At 43.1% G+C, this 18,774-nt stretch overlaps 1 protein-coding gene across 3 annotated transcripts in view; it reads left to right on the top strand.

Annotated features, from left to right (window-relative positions):
* kcnt2 (potassium channel, subfamily T, member 2) overlaps positions 1-18,774 on the top strand; it is a 789,028-nt gene that overhangs the window by 115,732 nt on the left and 654,522 nt on the right. The gene's annotated exons all lie outside the window — the stretch shown is intronic.

The following is an 18,774-nucleotide window of genomic DNA, read 5'->3' as shown; positions in this document are numbered from 1 at the left end:
AATCTGAAGGTTCTTCAGTTGGTTGGAGGGCGCGGTTGTGGGTGGTCAATCTTCGAGGAGGGCTGCGGATGCGGCTTTGTTTTCTTTAGTTGAGCCTGCCACCCCCTGCCCCTCGCCGTGATGTTGCCTGCAGGCCTGCAAACCTCCAAACCTCCTCCCTCCACTTGGCTCAGCTCCCTCTCCCTGCTTCAACCTCTCTAAAACTGCTCACCCCTCCTCCCCCTCGTAACTGGTGGCCCAGTTATACTGTTTTTTCAAATTTCTTATCTCAATCCAAATCAAGGTTAGTTCTTTGTCTGATTTTGGTGGGCTTCATCAGGTGCTTGGTTTTAATGGGCTCGCATGATGTTTATCGTTGTCTTCCTGTCCCCGTAACTAATCTTGAACTGAAAGCCATTGTATATGTGGAGTATTGATAGGTTCACATAAGTGCATTGATTGCTGCCTTCCTGCTTTAGTAGTTAGTAGCGATTATTTATGCAAGATTTTGATGGGCTTTAATTTCATGTAAGATGAAGTCTTTCTCTGGGTTGATTATTTTAAAGGGAAGAATGCGTATTCTGTCTCCTCTTGTTTTCTGGCTTCAGGCAGCAATCCACACTGCACTCAACAAGCCTGGGCATGTCCAGTCCCAGGCGTTCATGGGCCTAGTCTCCTGTCTGCAGGGTTCTACACTTAACTCAGCAGTTGGGTCCTTTGCCATAAAAAGTCCAAAAGTCATATCCTTGTTGATGATATGAAAAATGTGGGAATTTTGAAACCCTTCAGCTGGAAGCTAGTGTGCAGTGGCACACCACAGGGATCTGTGCTCAGACCCCTATTATTTGTCATTTATATAAACAACATAAATGACTATGTGGGAGGTAGGGTCAGTAAGTTTGCGGATGACACAAAGATTGGCCGGGTGGTTAACAGTGAGGTTGAGTGTCTTGGGCTACAGGAAGATATAGACGGGATGGTCAAATAGGCAAATAAGTGGCAGATGGAATTTAATCCTAAAATGTGTGAGGTGATACACTTTGGAAGGAGTAATTTGACAAGGAAGTATTCAATGAACGGCATGGTATTAGGAGGTTCTGAGGAACAAAGGGACCTTGGCGTGTGTGTCCATAGATCTCTGAAGGCAGAGGGGCATGTTAGTGGGGTGGTGAAAAAGCATACGGGACACTTGCCTTTATCAATCAAGGCAAAGATTACATAAGTAGAGAGGGCTTGTTGGAGTTGTATAGAACCTTGGTGAGGCCACAGCTGGAGTACTATGTGCAGTTCTGGTCACCACATTATAGGAAGGATGTGATTGCACTGGAGGGGGTGCAGAGGAGATTCACCAGGATGTTGCGTGGGATGAAACATTTAAGTTATGAAGAGAGGTTGGATAGACTTGGGTTGTTTTCATTGGAGCAGAGAAGACAGAGGGGCAACCTGATTGAGGTGTACAAGTTTATGAGGGGCATGGACAGGGTGGATAGGGAGCAGCTGTTCTGTTTAGTTGAAGGGTCAGTCACAAGGGGGCATAAGTTCAAGGTGAGGGCAGGAGCTTTCGGGGGGATGTGAGGAAAAACTTTTTTACCCAAAGGCTGGTGATGGTCTGGAATGTTCTTCCTGGGAGGGTGGTGGAGGCGAGTTGCCTCATATCCTTTAAAAAGTACCTGGATGTGCACTTGGCACATCATAACATTCAAGGCTATGAGCCAAGTGCTGGTAAATGGGATTAGGTAGGTAGGTCAGGTGTTTCTCTCAGGCCCTCTTCTGCACTGTGAGATTATGTGATAACGAGATCATTTTGCGAAATCTAAACTAAATTAAAATTGTTGCACTAAATGAATCGTGGACAATTTAAATTCTAAATGAACAACTTGTATCTCTCACTTCAGATGTGTTTCGCTCTGCAGAGAACTCTCTGCTTTCTAGGACTATATAGCAGTTCAAGAAGGCGCATCACCAACACCTTCTTGAGCAATTGGGGATTGGCAACAAATGCTAGCCTAGCTAGTGATGGCAACATCCCGTGAAAAAATAAATAAAAGGAAATGCTTCCTCGATCCCACGACCTATTCATTGCACGGAGCAACTGATGGGCCCTCAGTGGTCGCCAATTCCTGACTTTCCTATTTTGCAGCAGGCTGATTTCCCACTCTACATCACCAGGAAGGAGTCATTTGGTGTCTGCAACTCTTGAGGCCCAAGGTCCAATATAGGGTACAAATTGGGCCTTATCATTTCCAGTACGGATTGTTTGCTGCTCACCCCCACCAACTGTACTCAAAAAAACCAACCATGCATGAATTTCTAGCTTATGAAATTTCTTCCCTTTTAAAAATTGAAGTGGAACAGTCATTCCCAAACACACCTTAGGAGCTTGACTTTGCCCATCTCAAAATAGCCAGCTACTTTTCCTGGTCAAGTTAACTGACCGGCCACGAGCATCCCTTTAGCAATACCCTCTCCTTTTGTGAAGGAGCTTGAGGAAGAAATGGACCTGTCACAACAGAGGAGCAGACAACAACACGGCTAAGGCAGAATGGTGAGCACAGAATGGGGACTTTGCAGCAGCCTTTGAGTCATAGACAAAGATGAATCCAAAACCATTTTGAAGTTTGTTGCTTCCGGCGGAAACTTTTCTTGATTAGGTTCCCTTTTGAAAACGATGAATGAGAAAGTTTTTAATGGGCCTGTCTACAAATAGTGAAATGGTTCCATGCAAAGATTGTGGGTAAAGGGAACCTTCTGGATGAGTACGTGTCTTACAAATTGGAAGGTATATATATATATATATATATATATATCTTACAGGCCTGTCATCGCAGAATAATGTAATCAGATAAGTTGAGAACCTTTTTTGCTCACCGGGAAGGGCTGCCCTCTAATTTCAAAGACTGCCTTTATCTGCTCTGTCATCTTTTCCAGGCAAGTCTTAAAGTATTTGGTTGAAGAGACTACCCCATGGACCTTTGCCTATACCTGACTTGCTCGGATGTTGGTAAAAGGAAATGTTCCTGGCTGCACCCTGGCAATTGGCAGTCCTGCACTCATTTTCCAACACTTCCAGCAAAATTCATCTCCAAATTACTTTTCCGGTGCCACACGTTGACTAATTGAGCCAGATGGCTATGCTGTATACACTTTTTATTCATTTGCTGAATGTGGGTGTTGCTGGCTAGACCAGCATTTATTGCCTATCTCTGGTTGCCCTTGAGAAGGTGGTGGTGAACTGCTACAGTCCCTGTGGTGTAGGTACACCCACAGTGCTGCTAGGGATCAACTTCCAGGATTTTAACCCAGCAACAGTGAAAGAACAGGTGATATATTTCCAAGTCTGGGTGATGAGTGGCTTGGAGGGGAACTTCCAGGTGGTATTCCTATGTGCTTCTGGGTGGGAGTGACTGGGTTTGGAAGGTGCTGCCTAAGAATCCTTAGTGAGTTTCTACAATGCATTTTGTAGATGGTACACACTGCTGCCACTGTGCGTCACTGGTGGAGGGAGTGAATGTTTGTGGAAGGGGTGTCTATCGAGCAGGCTACTTTGCCCTGGATGATGTCAAGCTTCTTGAGTGTTGTTGGAGCTGCACCCATCTAGGAGAGTATTCCATCACACTGCTGACGTGTGCCTTGTAGATGATGGACAGGCTTTGGGGAGTCAGGAAGTGAGTTACTCACTACAAGATTCCTAGCCTTTGACATGCTCTTGTAGCCACAGTATTTATATGGCTAGTCCAGATATGTTTCTGGTCAATGGTAACCCCCCCCCAAGGATGTTGATAGTGGGGGATTCAGCGATGGTAGCGTTGTTGAATGTCAAGGGGCAATGGTTAGATTATTCTTTGTTGGAGATGGTCATTGCTTGGCACTTCTGTGGCACAAATGTTACTTACCACTCATTAGCCCAAGCCTGGATATTGACTAGGTCTTGCTGCATTTGGACATGGACTGCTTCAGTCACAAATAGTGCTTAACATTGTGCAATCATCAGCGAGCATTCCCACTACTGATCTTACCCATGCTCCTTCACACCCTTGCCTCTATGAGCCAGACAAAATATGCTGGGAAAAAAACAAAAAAACTGCGGTAAAATATGCTGGGAGCCCATTTGGTAATAAATGGACTGCACAGATCAAGCCTCCTTGGCGTGCTGACATGGAAGATGTGCTGTATAAAGTGTGCTGTTATATCAGGGCATAAAAGGAGAATTCAAAGCTGCTGTCATGAGTGGCACAATCTCTTACAATTACTTCATGGGTCAGTTATATTGGCCCTCATTTTGTGGTTATTTGCAAAGCAAGGGCACTTGCTGCTGACCCCGAAGGAAGCTGCTCACATAAATCAAGCAGTCTCTGTGGCATGGATTCCCTATCTCCTGACAGCATTTTAAATCTGCTGCTAAGTCACAGGGATGTCTCAGTGTGAAGCAATAGTGATATCACCAAGAAGATAAGCAGCCAATCCCTTTGAGATATTCTCACACAGCAAACCAGGAAGATAAACACACCTGATGTTCTTCACTTTTTTAATGTAAGTATTCAGATAATGAAATAATTGATAATGATTGGATTAAGATAGAAGGTAAAATAAAGAATCATTTTAAAATATATACAGTTGCTGGGTAGTACAGTACTCGAATATTGCTGAAAAGAGAAACATGTTGCCAAAGCTTTTTGTCTTGCGCTCATCATGCAAGAACGCAGAATTTCAAACACCACAACAATTTAAACCACAGGAGAGACGGTGCTAATTGGTTGGCAAGTCGACTCTGATTGGCCAAGGTATTGCCATGGTGAAAGCAATGGGGAAGTTTCGGCTCCCGGCTAATTAAAAAAATATGCAAGGATTCTATATTGTTTTTTTGTTTGCAGAGATGGGTCCCAGTATGTGAATGTATGTTGCTTCTAGCGGTGTGTTAATGAGCCACATTTCAAGCTGAACTGATTATCTTAAATTGGTTGTTAGTGTAGCTATTAGCGCATTAAGGATTGTTCAGCAAGCGCTGCCCAATTGCGAGATCACGTCTAACAGTAGATATTTTGGGTTCTGCATGCATGGGCTGATTGAGTACAGCCTGTACTCTGCCTATTATGAGTAACTGAATCAAACAGCACGTTCCTTTAATCAGGCAATCATTGGGACCATGTGGCTTGTGTAACTGGCATCACACTAGCACTGAAATTCGTGCATAATTTTGCTCAATTGTATGGTGCGGGGGATGTCTTTCTGGATTGAAAGCATCTTGTTAGTGGAAAATACCACTGCGTAGCCAGTACTATAAGGAACATATCTTCTTATTTCTGTTAGACTGTTGTAAAGAACATATATTTTTATTTTCTGTTGGATTGTGGATTAGAATTACAGTGGCTGCAGGGTGAAAGACCTGTCCACTGGAATAGGTTGAAAGATATATACAATGTTGCAGCCCTGAAACAGAGTGTGCTGGAAAGGAGTCCTGGACCAAGGTAGCTGCCTAATAACGGCATTTTAGTTGTCTCCTGACCAGGTGACCAGTTTTTGTGTGAGAAGCACTGCAGAGCGGAATAGCTCCTTGCCTGAAAGGAACAAGACCTAAAACCTGTTTCTCCTGTGTTTGGAAGATTCCAATAATTCCACAATAATAGCTAGCAGATCATATTTTCTCCTCATATCTCTGTAACCTGCTCTCTCTCTCTCTCTCTCTCTCTCTCTCTCTCTGAAAACCCCTGTTAGGAGATAAAGGGGAAAATCTCGTTAGAACATTGAAATGCAAGTGCTCAACCAAATACTGAAATTGCTGGAAGACCACCTCGTGTCATCAACAGGAATTGAAAGGAATTTGGAAGACATCAATCAAAATCAACCCATCGAGTCCTGTACTCTGGAATTGGTGCTTTGAGCTGTTCTAACGCACCCTTAAAATCCATCCTTAAAATCCATGTTTTTATGTTTTGGGTGTCCTATGTGTGTGTAGATGGATTTAAGAAAGGGGTATTGTGCAGGTTGTAGTGTTAGAAGTTAGCAGTTCATATTTTTTTCTTTTGCCACTAGTTAATGACAGTTTGTTCAATAAACAGTTATTTACTTGTTAAGTTTACAAACCTGGTGCTCGTATTAACCGAAATTAAAGAGTTAGCTAGAATTGAGGCAATCTGGTGGTTTAATTAAACTTTTTTCACATTTGTCGCAGCTTGGGGAACAGTGGGGCTTGATATGACAGCGTAATATCCCCAGTGGGTTGTGACAATACATAGGAGCAGCAAGAAATGTAACAACGTTAGCTAAGAACTCTTCCAATAATATATTAAAAACTTAACTATTCACCCTTGTGCATTCCCTTAGCAGATGCCTTTGTTTTGGCTCCTGCTCCTATGCAGGTCTGCCCCAGTGGCTGGAGGAAGGTTACTGACTTTCAGTGGGGAAGGCTGCAGATGGCCTTGGAGGTTGTCCTCAAGTAGCTGTCTCCTATGAAGGCCAAGCTTCAGACTGCCCACCATAGTATGGGCAGCAGGAGCCTGGGCTAGCTGGTAATGGCAAGGACACTGCTGGTGCGGCAGTGGTGGGAGGATGAATTCTGTCATCCTGAGAGAGCACATCAGGTTTGTGCCCAGCGGGGCCATGACCACTTCCCTGGGACAACACCTCAGCAATCCTAGTAGTCTGCTGGATCAGGAATTGTTGGACTGCAGTGAGCACATGCATGCCCCATTTGAGCATCTGTGTGCGTGCCCCTCAGCCATTCTTCTATAAATCACAACATCAAAGAACCTCGCTCGAGTCCTCTGCAGCAGAACTTGTGTGACCTTGGTCTCTGGGAAGCTGTCCTTTCCCATGTGGGCCTGGTTGCAGCCTCTTGTGCCTGATGACTCACCGTGAAGATCATGTATCCATACTAACCTCTGAGCACACGCAGTGCAAATATCTGAGGTGGCTGTCAGTGACAGTCTCTTCATCAGATGTTTGATCTAGTTCGCTGCTGTCATCAGGAGGCTGCACTGGCTGGCCAGGTGATAGTCCTTAGATATCTGAAAGCAGAATGCAAGAAGAGGGGTTGAATGGAAAGCAATAAGGTCCATGGTTACACCTTCTGCAGTTTGCACTTCATGTCAGACAGCAAAATGAGAATGAAATGGAATTTGAGTAGGTGCATAAAGCTGGAACATAGCTCATCCTGGATATTCTTGATGATATTGGCTGCAATAGCCTGAGTTACTGCCAGCTAAATAATTTACATCACCAACTCCTCCAAGGGGCTCAAGAGATGCAGACTTGCTTGTCCACTTGCCTCTGCCCTCTGTTCACTGCTGCTCCTTCCTGTTATGTGATCTTGTCCTGCAAGAGAGAGAGAAATATATCAATGAGTGTGTTGCAATATGTATGTTCAATGGGCCAATCATAGCTGAATAGCTGGCAGTATGTGGAAGCTGGGAAATGTGGGTGTGAAGCTTGCAGCAGTGGTAAGGACATGTAGGGTTGGAGCATACGAAAGGTAGGAATGAGGCCTAACTAACTGCAGAGATTGCTAATGGGTGAGCGATGTCTTCCCTTCCCTTCTCTTCCCTCCCTGCCTGCCCTTCCCTTCCCTTCCCTTCCCTTCCCAGCCCTGCCCTTCCCTTCCCTCCCCTCCACCCCACCTGAATGAGTAAGGGCTCAGAACCACATCAAAGAACCTGGGAGCCATTTCACTGCCTGCCAGCTCAATTGGTACTCTCCTCCGTCCACCAGCTACTGCAACTCTAATTTACTTGCCCTTTAAGAGGGACAGGCTGACTTTAGAAGTGCAGCCTTGCTGTGACTTCTGGTATCTTTGTACATTACTGCGCATTGCATGTGCAGATAGTCAGGAGGGCATTCAGCATTGGGCTATATGCCAGCATTATCGTGATGTGCTGGCAGCATATGAAGTTTCTGTGTTGCCTCCATCAGCTTGACTTAGCGTGGGGTAATTGCGCATCACAGTCCCTGTGCCCACTAACGGGCTGAACTGAATTTTTGGCAATTCGACAATTGTCCTTTAAACCATTTGGAATAAGCTGTTTTTCTAATCTACTGGATGTAATTAGTCTTCTGTGCTTAAGAGAAAGCCTATCCCCCTGCAATGATGAGGAAGGGCATATATCACTGCCTGCACGTTACTAAATTTTACTGATGCCGCAGTTTGCAGCAATAATACTATTTAGTTGCATGCAAAATTCATATTTTAATCCCATAACATAGGACTTTGCCACATCTGTGAGATGGAAATAGCTGGAACCATCAAATCATTCATGATGTAGCTGTGACAAAACAAAATAAGTATTTTTCTCTGACATGCTATTGATTCATTTCTTTCATCATGCTATATATGGGGTTTAAACAGGTTTGCTTGCTGAAAATAGATCCATTTATTTTCATACATAACCAGGTACCTGAACCAGTTTATCTGAAGGAGAAGAAAAGTCATTCAATTTAAATCCAAGTATCTTGTGAGTTGTGTCTAAATCAACGTTTAATTTTTTGGTGATTTTTTTACTTTTTTCTTTGTAAAGCATTTCTCACCCTGTCTTAAAAGTTTGAATAGTCATCAAAGAGAATGTTGATAGGCTAGGGAGACTCCAGCGAATAAAATTGCTGTGCAAGTTTAATATTTATAGTACAATGCTGCAAACTGATTTGAGGAGAGATGAGTTAAGCTTCTAACCATTGTTTTGTGCCCCTTGCTACATATTCACTTACTGTTCACTAAATTGGTTTTGTAGATAGCTTTTAAGCCACCATCAACTTATGTGTTTATTCTAAAGTCACGGAAGATCATGTGAGGGCACATGATGTAACAAGTATGCAACACAGCAAATGACTCAGATATTGTGCAGGTCAGTATGTACTCTGGCCTGCAGGCCATGGATCTTTTCCATGGGTGTGGTCTTGGATACTGAATCTGAGGAGTTGTGGGAGAAGAGTAAGATCCTAAATCCTTAACATACATAGCTGTAGAAGTGACGACTTCACTTATATAATCGATTTGTGGAAAATAAAACATTTGATTCCTATGACATTTATGAATCAACAATTCCAAATGGCCTTTATTTTATTAAGTGGTGGATACAGAGAATACATCCTGTATTTTGTTATCCTGCCATTCCTTCAATATATCAATCTACTGTTGCAATGCACATAACTAAAAATTAAACATTAAACTAAACTATTGATATTCCTCTTAGATTTTAATCAACTAGCTGAACAACCGAGTACAAAGATTTCTGAGTGAAGAATGAACTAGCCTTTGCTGGCGTTGGCCGCATGTTCTTTGTACTTGAAGTGGCTAGTTAAAGAGAGAATGATGTAACTTCATCATGTGCATTTGAGAGGTACAGGGCTAATGTTCATTACTGTTTCCTAGCAGGCTTTTATTGTCAAGGCTGTGGAATGGTTAATTTTGTAAACACTGTAATTCCCTGCTTACATCATTTTCCTCCTTTTATCATTACTTTGTCCAATCATTTGTACATTTTATACAATGGTACTTCCCTGCCTCTTAGCAATTTACAGTTGTTATTTAATTTCCTAATTCCTAATGCTGCAGAACAGAGGTTTCCTTTTGGTATCTGTTCCTCACGGCAAGAAAATAAATGTCTCTTGCAGTTCATCCGAGTAACTGCTCTTTTTTTTTAAATCACTCAGTTTTGCCACTCCTTTTAGTAAAAATATGTTGATTGCTGATAAAGAAATATAGGGTGACTATGCGAACTTCTGTTACGCTCGAGCAATCTTTTGACAATGAAACTGAAGAACTACAAACTGTGTACGACAGGTTGCTTGATAGTAATTATTGTGCAGAGCTGTATCATAATCAAGTTAGTTAGACCATTGGTTTTTCTGCTTTCAGCCAAAAATGCCTGCAAAATTCTACACCAGCGACTATTCAAGCAGCTAGGGAGGATGTTGAAAAACATGAGCAAAAAACAGGAATTTGAGATTGGAACATGCATAGTTTTGTGTTTGTCAGACTGGTCTAAGTAGTATGAAATGGCTCTGAACAAGGTTTACTCATCTCGGAAGGGAGCTGGTCAGAAAAGTGCCACGGAGCCACAAAATCTTATTCACTGTGGTTCTACCTTTATGCCATTTCAAGGCCATGATTTCATAGCATCTGACGCAGCACAAAGGTAAAGTACACAAACAGCTTCATGTACTAATGCATATCTGACTCTGACCACCGACATCTCAGTACTAGGAAATTATTGTCAGCACTTTGTGCAATTTTATATTAAAAGTGACAGTAAATTGTATTATTGATTTTCACCAGGAAAGCAAATTTTCAATGTTTTACATCTGTACATATTGGAAATTAATTTTCAGTGCTTGAGTGATAGATAGTGTACTCTTTTTTTTCTAATGTTCAAATGCATTTCAGTATTTCTTTATCTGATGCTAGAGCAGTGATGGAATGAAAAAGCTTGTCCCTTATCAGGAGGCTCATCCTGTTTTCAGTTGTCAGTTAAAATTTATTGTTTTGTTTTTTTTTCTAGAGACGTGATTTTTTACATTGTAATTGCTTGCAAGAAGCACTTAAAGCTTACTTAAGTGTTCATATTAGACCATACTTAACTGATGTCTATTTTATATTTACTATAAAGCAGTAAAAGTCGCCCTGTTTTTCATTTAATTCTGCTAATTGATTGAAATTGCTGCTGAAAGTACTTAATTTAGTAATTTACCTTACTTGAACAGGAAGATTCCGTTTCAGGCAAGGTTTTATAATACTTGTTGTAACAAAATTCTGTTATTTGTAGGAATTCCCTGTTGCTTTAGGTAAATTTATGTCCCACCCCCTTGTTTTTTCATTGAACTTTGTGGTCATCGTTCAACTGTAGCTTGGAGAGTCAGGACTAGAAACCTGACTCTGCCTGCCTTGTAAATGGGTATATAAGCCTCCAGTATGGTGGACAGGAAGCACATGCTCACTTGGAGCTGGAAGTCCATCATCAACCACATTGGATTGGGCTTCTCCATAGGTGTCCAAAATTAGGAAAAACAATTAATAAATTATGAAAATTGGGGTCCTAATGATTATTGCAGTATTAACTCTACAATAACTCGATATGACTGGGCAAGAATGACCTTTCACCAGCACTATTAAAAGGGATCATGCAATGCTTAGAGCAATACTTCCCAAACGTTTTCACACTGACCCTATTTTAATGCTTGGAAATTGGTGTGAACCTGGGGGGAGCCCTGGGGGTAGAGTTGTTGTTTGGTGAGGTGGTGGGTGGGAGGTAAGTTGTTGGGTGCAGGTGGGGGACTTTTCTTTTTTCAAGAATGGTCTGGCAGCCTCCAAATGAGTTGGAATAAGACCTCTGATTTCAAACCAATGATCCACTGGAAGAATAAAATATATTGTGCACGGGAAAGTCACGGGGCCTAGGAGCCAGTGCCAGGGTTGTTAAGTCTCTGATCCACAGTCGTCATTGCTGCCTCGGAGCTTGCAACTCCAATTGGACCCATGGTTTGGGAACCCCTGACTTAGAGGTTAATTGCTGATTTGTCACTTCGGTCTACTGATTAACCTCTGGGCATTTTTGGCCTGCTTTCTGACTCTGGGGAGTTAAGTTTGACTGAGATGATGATTTTGTTTTTGGGTTCTATAAACATGTAGTCATGGAGATGTAAGACTAACAGGCATGTGCAGCTCGCAATGTACTCCCTGTGTTCCTGTATTTGGGTGTCATCAAGTTACAAGACCTTTGCATCAGCAGGCTTTTCAGTTATTACCAGCAACAGTTTTTCAATTGGTGGGGAACTGGAAAGTATTGTTGAGGGATCTGGGTGTCCTTGTACATTAATCATAGGAAGTTAATATAGAGGAACAGCAAGTAATTAGGAAGGTTAGCCTTTATTAAAAAGGAGTTGGAGTATGAGGAGGAACATTTAGTACATGTAGCACCACTCAAAGTTTACCTGAGTAGTTTCCCTGGTGAATCTAACCCCATGGGCCACATCTCTGTGACCTTCCTCAATGATATCAATGGAGAACGTCATGCAAATCTTGCAGGTGGAGGCTTGTGGCACTGTGTCCCCCTGGGGAATCGATGCAAACAATTATCTAGTTTAAAAAAAAATTCTTACTGCAACCTTTATAAGGCCTTGGCCAGACGAAACCTGGAATAATCCACCATGCCTGTTCTCTCCCCCCCACCCCTCCCCCGCCCTGCTAAAAAGGTGAAATGGGGGTACTTGATTGGCTTGGAAGGCGCAGGGTGGAGAATTCATTGTTTCCTTGACGGCCCATGATTAATGTGCACAATGGAGGGCACTACTGGCGGCAGGAGACAACCCTACTCCACACCAAACATCCTCCATACCCAACCCGTCATTGGGGCCTACATGATAGGTTGACAGCTAGAGGCTCGGGGCGCTGCCCCCCCCCCCCCCCCCCCAAACACACCACCGCCTCCCATGGCAGGCAGAGAAATGTTCGATTGGGATTTAGTCTTACTGGGATTCTCAGAAATGGCCTTAACTGTTAAATTCAGTCCATTGTGTACGGTTTTGATCTCCTTACCTAAGGTAGGATATACTTGCCATAGAGGGAGTGCAATGAAGGTTTACATGCCTGATTCCTGAAATGAGGAGTGTCTTAAAAGGAGAGATTAGCCTATATTCCCTTGAGTTTAAAAGAGTGAGAGTGATCTCATTGAAACGTAGAACTCTAAGGGTCTTGACAGGATAGATGCTGGAAGGATGTTCCTGCTAGAACTTGGGATCATTGTGCCAGAACAAAAAGTTGGCCATTTAGGACTGAGATGAGGAGAAATTTCTTCACTCAAAAGTTTGTGAATCTTTGGAACTCTCTTCCACAGAGAGCTCTGGATGCTCCATTGTTGACAGAAATGAATAGATTTTTGGATGCCACATTGGGAATCCAGGGATATGAGGATAATGCAGGAAGGTATTGCTGAGGTAGAAGATTGGCCATGATTGTATTGAATGGCTGAGCAGACATCTGGGTCTGAACAGTCTATTCCTGCTGCTAATAATTATGTCCTTAACTCAGACATTGCCATCATACAAATGTGTTTCTAACTGTAGTCACCAGATACTACCAAGGTGGATCACATTCCCCTTCTCCTACCCTAGGAATCAGACCAATTTTAAAAACATAACATAAAAAGTAGGAGCAGGAGTAGACCATTTGGCCCCTTAAGCCTGCACCACAATTAAACACAATCATGATTAAATCTTCAACCTCAACTCCACTTTCCCTTTCCCATTCCTTTGAGCAAAGAAATATCTCTTCATCTCAATCCTAAATGGTCAACCCCTTATTATGAGGCTGTTCCCCCATGTTTTAGATGCCCCAGTCGGAGAAAATAACCTCTGTGTCTCCGATGTCAAGTCCCTTAACCTACCTGGAAGTCAAATCAAAGCGGAGTGGCAGGAGTCGGGAGTGCCTTAAATACATTCTGGGGATTGGAGCGTGGTCTAACCTATCTGGAAGCTGAGTTTAATCGGAGCAGTCAGGTGCACCTTAAACACAGCCCAGGGATCGGAGCACAGTCTAACCTACCTGGAAGTTGAATTGCAATGGAACGGAAACAGTCAGAAGTCGGGACCATTTCATCTCTTGAAGAAACTTGAGTGAAAAACAATTGTGACATCACAGGAAACTGGTAAGTTGATTGGCCAGGCAGTGCTTGGTGTAAGGAACAGTGTGTTAATAGTGAGCTTAGAACATGAGTTAAAGTAGATCTATAAATAAAAAGGACTCATATTTTAAATTAAAATAAAAACCTATGTAATTAAGAAACTTAGAACTTTTAGTTGAAGATGATACTAGCATTTAATAAGCACAGTAAATTGTGGTACGCATAGGAATTATTCTAAGTTAATTAAAAAGTAAATTACATTAACTAAATAACATAAATAACAATTGCAGCACATTTGTTTTGTTGCATCTGTGGAATGTGGGTGCTTTTAGATGCCAAGGCGATCAAGGCCAAGCACGTCTGTAGAAAGTGTAAGAGGAATTCTGGATCAGGGTTCTTGATCAGGAAGACAAACTGCAGACATTGCACAACATAAGGGAGGGAGAGAAATACCTGGACGGCTTGTTCCAGAAATTGGAGTCACCTCTTAGAATAGGGTCAGCAGTGAGGACTGCAGGATTTGACTGTGAGTGAGGCAGGTAAATGGACCGAGAAGACAGTAGTGGAGGGGACTCAGACTTTGCAATTGTGAAACAAGTTTGAGGTGCTTGTAACCTGTGTGGGCGAAAGCAAGATCTGCATGGTGGATGAGGAGACTGGCCATGGCACCATATAACAAGAAGGAATATAGTGGTAGTAGGGCACAGTATAGTGAGGGGGATTGACATTGTTCTTTGCAGCAAAGAATGAGAGTCTGTTTGTTGCCTGCCTGGTGCCAGGGTTCGTGGTATCTGCTCAAGGGTGGAGAGGAATTTACAATGGGAGGGGAAGGATCCAGTGGTTCTGGTCTATGTAGATTCCAATGACATAGGCAGGACAAAGAAGGAGGTTCTGCATAGAGAGTATGAGGAGCTAGGCGCCAAATTAAGGAGCAGAACCTCTTAAGGTAATAATCTCTATTACCTGAGCCTCTGCAAATTGGCATAGGACAAATAAGATTAGAGAGTTGAATGCGTGGCTCAAAGACTGGTGTGGGAAAAGTGTGTTCAGTTCATGGGGGACAGGCACCAGTACTGGGTAAAGTGGGGGTTGTACCGTTGGGACGGTCTGCACCTCAACCATGCTGGGTTGGGTGTTCTTGTGAGCCACATAATTAGGGAAGTAGAGAGGTTTTTAAACTAAATAGTGGCAGCAAGGATCAAATTTGGGAAGATGTGGTACATCAAAGAGTAGAGAAAAAGCAAGAGAGAAAGGTATTAATATGGGAAATGACAAACAGAACATGACAGGGGGACATAGAGTATAAATCTAAGAGTAAATTAGGTAAATGAGGGCAATTATAAGGCAAATCCAGCTAAAGTGAACTGGCAATTTAGGTTAAGAGGTTAATAGAGATACAGTTCCAGACATTTAAGGGGATATTTCAGAACACATAGAATAGATACATTCTAACGAGAGAAAAATTCCAAGGTGGGGGATGTAATCCACCATCACTGGTTAACCGAAAAAGTTAAAGATAGTCTCAAACTTAAAGAAAAAGTGTACAATTGCACAAAGATGGGTGGCAGGTCAGAATATTGGACAGAACATAAAGCAAAGTGACTAATTTTCCTTCCTTATTAATTTTTTAGTACATGAGAGAAAGTTAGCTTGAAATATAAAGACAGATAGTAAGAGTTTCTATAGATGTTTGAAAAAGATAAGAGTTAACAAAGTGAGCATTGGTCCTATAGAAAGTGAGTCTGGGGAATTAATAATGGAAAATAAGAAGATGGCAGATGAATTGAACCAGTATTTTGCATTGGTCTTCACTTAAGAGAATACAAATAACATCCCAGAAATAACTGTAAATCAGGAAATGGAAGGGAGGAAGGAACTCGAGATGGAATGGCTATCAACAGCGCTATCAAACGGCACTTGCTTAGCAATAACCTGCTCAATGACACTCAGTTTTGGTTCTGCCAGGGCCACTCAGCTTCTGACCTCATTACAGCCTTGGTTCAAACATGGACAGAAGAGCTGAACTCCAGAGGGGAACAGGGAGTGACTGCCCTAGACATCAAGGCAGCATTTGACCAACTGTGGCATCAAGGAGCTTGAGCAAAACTGGAATCAGAGAGTCAGGGGGAAAACTCTCTGCTGGTTGGAATCATTCCTAGCACAAAGGAAGATGGTTGTGGTTGTTGGAGATCAATCATCTCAGTTCCAGGACATCACCGTAGGAGTTCCTCAGGGTAGTGTCCTAGGCCCAACCATCTTCAATTGCTTATTCAACGACCTTCCCTCTATCATAAAGTCAGAAGTGGGGATGTTCGCTGATGATTGCACAATGTTTAGCACCATTCGCGACTCCTGAGATACTGAAGCAGTCCATGCCCCAAATGCAACAAGACCTGAACAATATCCAGGCTTGAGCTGACAAGTGGCAAGTAACATTAGCGCCATACAAGTGCCAGGCAATGACCATTTCCAGTAAGAGAGAGAATCTAACCATTGCCCCTTGACATTCAATGGCATTACCATTGCTGAATGCTGCACCATCAACATCCTGGGGGGATTACGATTAATCAGAAACTGAACTGGACTAGCCAGACAAATATTGTGGCTCCAAGAGCAGGTCAGAGGCTAGGAATCCTGCGGTGAGTAATTCACCTCCTGACTCCCTAAATCCTGTCCACCATCTACAAGGCGCAAGTCAGGAGTGCGATGGAACACTCTCCACTTGCCTGGGTACAGGTCCAACAACACTCAATAAGCTTGACCCATCCAGGACAAAGCAGCTCGCTTGATTGGCACCCCCTCCACAAACATTCACTTCCTCCACCACTGATGAACTGTGGTAGCAGTGTGTACCACCTACAAGATGCACTGCAGAAACTCACTAAGGCTCCTTAGACAGCACCTTCCAAACCCATGACCGCTACCATCTAGAAGGACAAGGGCCATAGATACATGGGAACACCACCACCTGGCATTCCCCCTCCAAGGCACTGACCAGCCTGACAAAATAGTTTACCATTCCTTCACTGTTGCTGGGTCAAAATCCCGGAACACTCTCTAGAATGGCACTGTGGATGCACCTACACCACGTGGCTTGCAGCAGTTCAAGAAAGCAGCTCACCACCACCTTCTGAAGGGCAATTAGGGATGGGAAATAAATGCTGACCTAGCCAGTGACACCCACATCCTGTAAGTGAGTAAACAAAAATTACAATCATCAGAGAAGTGGTACTTAACAAATTGTTGGAACTGCGGGCTGTCAAGCCCTCTGGCCTGATAGATTTCACCCTAGGGTCTTAAAAGAAGTGACTAGTGAGATAGTTGACGCATCGGTTTTAATTTTCCAAATTTCACTGGATTCAGCAATGGTTCCATTAGATTGGAAAATAGCTAATGTAACTCATTTATTCAAGAAGGGAGGGAGACAGAAAGCAGGAAGCTACAGGCCATTTAGCTTAACATCTGTCATAAGGAAAATGCTAGAAGGTATTATTAAAGATGTTGGATAAATTCACGAAAGTCCAGGCAGAGTCAACATGATTTTGTGAAAAGGAAATCATGTTTAACCAATGTATTGGAATTTTTTGAAGAAGTAATGTGTGCTCTGGTCAAGGGGGAGCTGGTGGATGTAATGTACTTAGATTTTCAGAAGGCATTTGATAAGGTGTTACATTAAAGGTTGTTGCAGGAAAGAAAAACTCATGGTGTAGGGGGTAACATATTGGCATGAAAAGAAGATTGACTAGCTAACAGGAAATGGAGTATGCATAAATGGGTCCTTTTCTGGTTGGTAAGATGAGGCAAGTGATGTGCCTCGGGGATCACTGCTGGGACCTTAACTTTTTACAATTTATGTAAATGACTTGGATGAAGGGACCAAAGGTATGGTGGCTAAATTTGCTGATGACACAAAGATAGGTAGGAAAGTAATTTGTGAAGAGAACATAAGGAAGCTATAAAAAGGACATAGTTTAAGTGAGTGGGCAAACATCTGGCAAATGGAGTACAATGTGGGAAAATGTGAAATTGTCCAATTTGGCAGGAAGAATACAAAAGCTTATTATCTGAATGGTTGAGAGAATGGATAGAAATCTGGGTGTCCTGGTACATGAATCACTAAAGGTTAGTTTGCAGTTACAGCAAGTAATTAGCAAAGCTAATTGAATGTTGTTGTTTATTGAGTACAAAAGTAGGAAGGCTATGCTTCAATTATACAGGTCATTAGCGAGATCACATTTTGAGTACTGTGTACAATATTGGCTTCCTTATTTAAGAAAGAATATAAGTGCGTTGGAAACAGTTCAGAGAAGGTTTACTAGACTAATACCTAGAATGGGCAGGTTGCCTTAGGAAGAAAGGCTGGACTTTTATCTGCTGGAGTTTAGAAGAGTAAGAGGCAACTCGATTGAAACATGGAAGATCCTTAGGGATCTTTGAAGGGTTGATGTGGAGAGGATGGGCAGAATCTTCTGGCTGGCATGCGGGTGACAGAGTCTGCACGCCAGCACTTAAAATGTCACCCGAGCGTCCTGACGTCAGCGTGCGGCATCGCAATATTTCGGTCGGTGGGCGCGCTGTGCAGCGGGATGCGCGCCCGCCAATAATTAAAGGCCTTGTTAAGGCCACTAACTCTCCAATCAACCAGGATTTTGAGGGGCCGGTGCGAACTTCGGGTCAGCGCACAAGCCCAACGGGCAGGTGGGTCAGTGACTTTTTTCACAAACCTCAACCAGTGGCGGGTTGAGGTTTGATATCGGGTTTAAAAGCTTTTAATGAAGCGTTTGTGCTCTTCAGTAACGTGTCCCACCTTGTGTGACCTTTTCACATGAGGGGGACACGTTAATGATTTTCAAATTTTTCTATTTTTAGAGTTTCACAGGGTTTCAGCGATCTCCCCGAGGCAGCACTTTGCCTCAGGGAGATGTGCGCTCTTTCGCGTGAATGCGCGAAACAGCGCACTCTGGCAGTTGGGGAATCCCTCCCCCCCACCCCCACCCCCCACACAGGAAGCTCATAGCGCTTCCCGTCGGGCAAAACGCTGGGCGGGCCTTAATTGGCCCGCCCACTTAAAATGGCGGCGGGGCCCGTTTCGGCGGCAGCAGCAGCGATCGGCTGCCCATCAAGGGCAAAATTCTACCCGACGTTTCATCTTCTGGGAGAATCGAGAACTGGGGTCACTAAGGGGTTGCCC

This window comes from Carcharodon carcharias, chromosome 16 (assembly GCF_017639515.1).
Source record: "Carcharodon carcharias isolate sCarCar2 chromosome 16, sCarCar2.pri, whole genome shotgun sequence".
Classification (NCBI taxonomy): domain Eukaryota; kingdom Metazoa; phylum Chordata; class Chondrichthyes; order Lamniformes; family Lamnidae; genus Carcharodon; species Carcharodon carcharias.
Note: the sequence above shows the minus strand (reverse complement) of the source record. Positions and strands in the feature narration are given on the sequence as shown.